Source organism: Gossypium arboreum, chromosome 10 (assembly GCF_025698485.1).
Source record: "Gossypium arboreum isolate Shixiya-1 chromosome 10, ASM2569848v2, whole genome shotgun sequence".
Lineage (NCBI taxonomy): Eukaryota > Viridiplantae > Streptophyta > Magnoliopsida > Malvales > Malvaceae > Gossypium > Gossypium arboreum.
The window spans coordinates 101,208,625-101,215,033 of NC_069079.1; the positions used below are offsets into that span (position 1 = coordinate 101,208,625).

The 6,409-nt window shown below is 26.1% G+C and overlaps 1 long non-coding RNA gene across 1 annotated transcript; it reads left to right on the plus strand.

The window, feature by feature from the left end:
* The first annotated feature begins 1,361 nt into the window (after window positions 1-1,361).
* Window positions 1,362-3,746, plus strand: LOC128281614 (uncharacterized). Its single transcript, XR_008271862.1, has 2 exons — window positions 1,362-1,490; window positions 3,386-3,746. It is a non-coding gene; the product is annotated as an uncharacterized LOC128281614 (long non-coding RNA).
* The last annotated feature ends 2,663 nt before the right edge of the window (window positions 3,747-6,409 follow it).

A 6,409-nucleotide genomic window follows, 5' to 3' on the forward strand; every position in this document is an offset into this window, starting at 1 on the left:
AATTTCAATATTTATGGGTTAGTATTTGATAGAGTGTATTTTTGTATTTCACAGACAATTTTAAAAATTGTCATGTGTCTATTTCTTTTAAATATTTATATTTTTAACGTTATGCTACAGCCTATAAAATACTTGTCAACCCTCTAATACTGCTTATGAAGTTTTTAAACTCCACGTACCAAATATTATTTACATTTTTAGAAAAACTTTAAGACATGAGTCACTATTTTTATTGGCTTTTAGTACAAAATTTTTTGAAAGCTTTTTTAGTGCAAAATTTTTTGAATTACATACCTAAAAAAAATACCAACTTGATTAATAATTTTGAAATTCAAGTACTAATTAAGTCCTATAACACTCCAAACCCGACCTAGAAGTTTAAGCCAAACTTAGATGAGTTATACCAATGCTGTAACGACCCGAACTTTAAGGTTATAGGAAAAGTGTATTTTCGGGTCTCTGTTTCTGAAAAAAATGGATTAGAAAATATTTATTAAAAATAATTACGAAGTTAATTGAGTAATTAACTAGGCTTTAATTAAGTGAATTTAGCTTCATTAAGAGTAATTAGTAAAAAGACTAAATGTAATAAAGGGTAAAGGTTTAATTATAGATTAATAAAAAAGAAAGGGGATCAAAATGGCAAATATGCCATTTAATATAGTTGAGGCGGCATTAGATTGAAAAATCTAAGATTTTTCTTAGATTTTAGATATATTAATTATTATTGTTATTGTTATTATTATTTAAATTGATATTATATTATAAAATATAAATTAAATAAAGACAAGTGTATGAAAATGATTTGATATAAGTGTATAAATAAAATATACACATTTGTAATACAAGTATTTGATAATAAATAGATATTTATTTAAATAATAAATTATTGCTATAATTATTAATTATTATTAATATTATATTATGAAATAAATTAAAATAGTGACAAATGTGTGGTAATTATAAAATACATGTGTAACAAATTGAATACATAAATTTGTAATATGTATATTTAATTATTAGTAGATATTTATTATTTATAAAAGATATTTATTAATTAAATAATTATATTATAATATTTTTATGAAATAAATAAATACAAATAAGACAAATGTATGGTGCAAATGGTGACATGTGTAATACTAATATACATACAATTGTAAAATACATGTATATTTACTTATATAATAAGTATATCATTAAGTTATTTTATATATATATATAAGAAAAGAAAAACAAGTGTATAAAATAATTGGTGCAAATATTAAATAAATATTTGTTATTAAATAGTTTTTATTATAGTTATTATTGTTATTATATATATATATATATATATATATATATATATATATATATATAACAAAACAAAAAGAAAGAATAGAATAGAAATAGAAACAGAAAGCCAAACGAAACAGAGAGTAGGGAAGGAAAGAAAAGAAAGAAAGGGAGAAAAGGAAAAATTTAGATTTCAAGGTTTGGAAGTTTAATTGGTAAGTCAATTTAGTCTTTTTTACTTAATTTTGATGTTTTAAAAGTTTTGGAACAAGATTTTGATGAAATTAAGTTGATGTTTTGAAAGTTATTAGATTTCTAGATAATGTTCATGTTGAGTAAAATGATGAAATAAGGGTTAAATTGATAGAAATTCAAGTTAGAAATGAAATAAGGATTGAATTGTAAAGTAATTCATAAGTTTTATGTTGTAGGGACTAAATTGATGAAATTTTGAAATTAGGAAAACATGCTGGAAATTTAATAGTTAAGTATGAGTTTGGACAAAATTTGAATAGAAATGAAGTATGAGTTGAGATAGAAAAAGTAAGTGAATTTAGTTAAGATTAAATTGAAATTAAAGTAGAAATTGAATAGAAATTGTATTAATTAGATATAAATTAGTAGTGAATTAACGAATATGAATTGTTTTAATTCCCATAGCTAACGTTGTCTCGGGAAATTTCGACTAAGCAAGGAAAAATGACAAAGACAACGGAAGTTAGCTCGAGGAAATACGATTTGTATTTTTATAATTCGAACCAAGTTATTAATTGTTATATTTTTTTATTCAATGCATTTAATAAATGTTGAAGTGAGAATTATTGTGTTTATAATGGAAATGGATTAATTTGGTATGTGATGAATTTATATTGATTGAATTAAATTGAATTATATATATATATATATATATATATATATATATGTGTGTGTGAATGAGATATTGTGCAATTATGATAATTGAATTTTGGATAAATGTTATGATAAATAGTTAAGATGGGAATTATTTGTATTGTGTCTTCATAATTGAAATCAATTGATTTAGTGTGTGATAAATTTATATTGAATTAATTTATGAATATATGTGAATGTTTGAATTGAAATGAATATTGATGTGGAAATTAAATAATAAATATTTGTTATATTGGAAAATATATGTAGTTGGAAGTGTGATGAAATTGATAGAAAATTGTGATTATTGTGAAATTGAATATTTATTAGTGAAAAGTGAATAAACTATATTGAATTGAAAATATATAGTTAATTAATTAAAATATGAATTAATTGAAAACTGAAAAGTGAATTAAATACCCTATTAACTAGTTGGGCTAGTCGGATATAGTTGGCATGCCATAGGATATGGAAGAGTACGAGTTTTGCCGGCTTACTAATCAGGCACTTATGTGCCAACTACTGTTACTGTTACCGTTACTATTACCAATTCGGCACTTTGTGTGTCTGATATTGTTACTGTTACCGTTACTGTTACTGTTTTGGATTTGTTCCGATGAGATACTCTGTGTACCGTACTGTTAATGTTACTATTCCAAATTTGTTCCGATGAGGTACTCTATGTACCGTACTGCTACTGTTACTATTACTGTTCCGGCTTCGGCTGATAAGGCACTATGTGCTGTTTTGGTGTGTTGGTTGGATCCATGTATCCGTCTAGGTCCGAGTCATGTTAATAGGAGTAAATAAAGGAACTGGAAAGATCAACTGTTACTGAATAATTTAATTGTTACTGTATGTCTGATTTTTACTGAATAATTGATTGTTACTGGATAACCAATCAATTGATCGATACTGAATAACTGATTATTATTGAATAATTGATTGTTACTGAATAACTGATTGTTACTGAATAAGTAATTGTTCTGATTGACTGATTGTTAATGAATATTACTGATTGATTAATTGCTATTGAAAAATAATAAATGATTTTGAATTTAAAGTAGATCAAAGCATTGATTGGAAAGTGAATGTTTGAATACTCATTGAGTTTGAATAGTTCAATATATATAAATTAATATGTTTTATAATTATTTAAGTGTTCGGATTATAGAAATACCACTGAGTGTATACTCAGCGTATGGTTTGTTTCCGTGCTCAGGTTAAGGCTAGACCGTTGAATTAACATCCCAGGCCGATCCCGAATTCAATGAGGTAAAGCATGTTGAGTATTGGTAATGGCATGTACCTAGGACGTCTTATGAGAGTCATCTAGGTTGTGAAAGTCTTGATGAAATAAGTAAATTATGGTTGTTAATGGTATATAGTATGAAGTTGAAATAATTGATATAGTAAGTGATATACTTAAAAAGATAAATTGGATAGGTTATAAAATGTTTTAGATTGGTAAGATTTGAGCATATTTAAGTGTATTTGGATTGTTTGAATGTTAGAAAATTGTATTGGTTGTGTATTGGTTGAAGTTTTAATTTGCAGAGTTAGAAACATTTATTTTTAATAAATGATTATAATTGAACTGTACAGACCGGTAATGCCCTATAATCCTGTTCCGGGGATGGATAAGGGTTAGAGGGTGTTACAAATGCACTGAAAATCGATTTTTTTTCGAGATTTTAACTTTGAAATCATAAATTCATTTTTGTCGGTTTAGGTAATTTTATAGTTTCGTGTTAGAAATTGATTGATATGGATGAGATTATCAAAAGGGACGCAAGACAAATCTAAAGACAATTTCCAAACCCAAAGGATCAAATCACATTTATTGCAGTGCAAGACAATCTGAGCTCCCATACGCCGTTCGATCCTAAATTTGATGTTTTCTTGAACAGATAAAGGAAAGACAAAGGGTGAGTTACCAATCACTACGTATATCCAGACTCAATGCAAATAAGCAGAGCATACTATATAAATCGTAGTAACGCAAAGAACTTAAGAGCAGTTGTATAACTAGTACGGACAAATCTAGATCATCACAGAGATTTGATCAAAGGTGCTTCAACAGTGCAAAGAAAAAATAGAATAGAGTAGAACAAAATAAATCATACAGTATAGAATTTAATAGAGCTGAACAGAATAAAATGGTACAGAGTAGAGCAGATTTGAATAGAACAGAACAGAACAGAGCAGACAGAGCATGTATGTTAAGCAAATGCAGTATTTTCAAACAGATCAGAATGTAGATTTATCATAAACATTCTAGCCAAACTCCGCTACACACCAAGATAGAGTTCTCCCTTGAACTCATCCATCCAAAGCACACCAACAAAGTCATCTTGAGTTGCCCGGCAATGATAACCTGCCACCCTGGGTTGCCCGGCAACTATGGTTTATCAACATGCAGCTAAACTGCCAATCAAATATATGTGGTCAAGCCACTATAGTATAGTCAAACTGTTGGAACAAAAGTGTGGATAAACCACCAGATAATGTAGACCATTAAACTATCAGAAACTTCCTCTTTTCATATCAACCTAAGTCCTATGCAGTGTGTCATGTTATGCTTATGCAGACTTAGAGTAATCAGCATGTAAGTCATGTTATCCTTTAATAACAAAATCAGAAAATGTGGGAGTCCATGTTTTGTAAAACAGACTTATCAAACCTCAACAAACCATATCAGATTTATAATGACCCAAATATTACTGTTATCAGAAAAGTGAATTTTTGGGTCTCCGTTTCTGAAAAATGGATTTGTAAATATTTATTAAAAATATTTATGAAGTTAATTGAGTGGTTAATTAGAGTTTAATTAAGTAAATTTAGCTTAATTAAGGATAATTGGATAAAAGGATTAAATTGAATAAAGTGTGAAAGTTTAATTATAGAATAAAGAAAATTGAAAGGACTAAATAAGTAAATAAGCCAAAATGAGTGCCAAGTGTATGGTAAAAATAAAATACATGTGTAATAAATATTATACATGCATTTGTAATACATGTATGTATTTATTTATTATTTAAGTAAATATTAGTGTATTTATTATTATTAAATTGATATTATATGATGAATAAATTAAAAGAAAGACAAATGTGATAATATATATGCATACAAGTGTTAAATAAGTATTTGTTATTAAATAGATTTTTATTAATAGATATCTTTATTGTTAATAGATTATATATATATATATATATATATATATATATATATATATATAAAATAAAAGGAATAAAGAAAAAAAAGAAATAGAATTGAAAACGAAACAGGGGAAGGAAAGAAGGAAAAAGAAAGGAAAGAAAGAAAAAAGAAAAATAAGGATTTTGAGGTTTGAAGGTTTAATTGGTAAGTTAATTTAGCCCTTTTTACTTAATTTTGATGTTTTAGAAGCGTTGGAACAAGGTTTTGATGAAATTAAGTTGATATATTTAAAGTTATTAGAATGAATAAAATGATAAATTAGGGATTAAATTGATAGAAATTCAAGTTAGAAGTGAAATAAGGATTGAATTGTAAAGTAATTCATAAGTTTTATGCTTTAGGGACTAAATTGAAAGAATTTTGAAATTATGGTTTTATGGTGAAATTAGAGTATTGAAATTAGTCTAAAGTGGAAATTGAATGAAAATATTGAGTTAAATGTGAAGAATAAAAGTTACTCCCGATTTAAGGACTAAATTGGAATTTAGGCAAAATATGTAGAAATTGAAATATTCAATATGAAAATTGAATGGTAATGTATTGACAATATTTAATTGATTTCCGTAGCTAGTGTTGTGCCGGAAAATCTCAGCTAGACAAGGAAAAGATAAAGCCGACGAGGGATAGTTCAGAAATTACGGTTTGTATTTCTATAATCTGAACTTAGTTATAATTGTTATATTTTATTTAAAGTATATGAAAAATGTTAAGATAAGAATTATTGTGTTTTATGATTGAAACGGATTAACTGGTGTATGTTAAAATTTATTGAATTTATTTGAATATGTGTGATTTGTGTGGTATTGAATATGAATGTATGTTATATTGAACAATATATTGATTTGGGAAATGATGAAATTGATATGAAAATATATGATTAACGAGAAATTTGAACATTTGTTAATGTAAAGTGAATTGAAATATATATTGAACTGAAAATATATATGATTAGTTGAAATATGTACTGAATGAAAACTGAAAGTTTACTGAATACCATATTAACATTATCGGACTAGTCGGATATAGT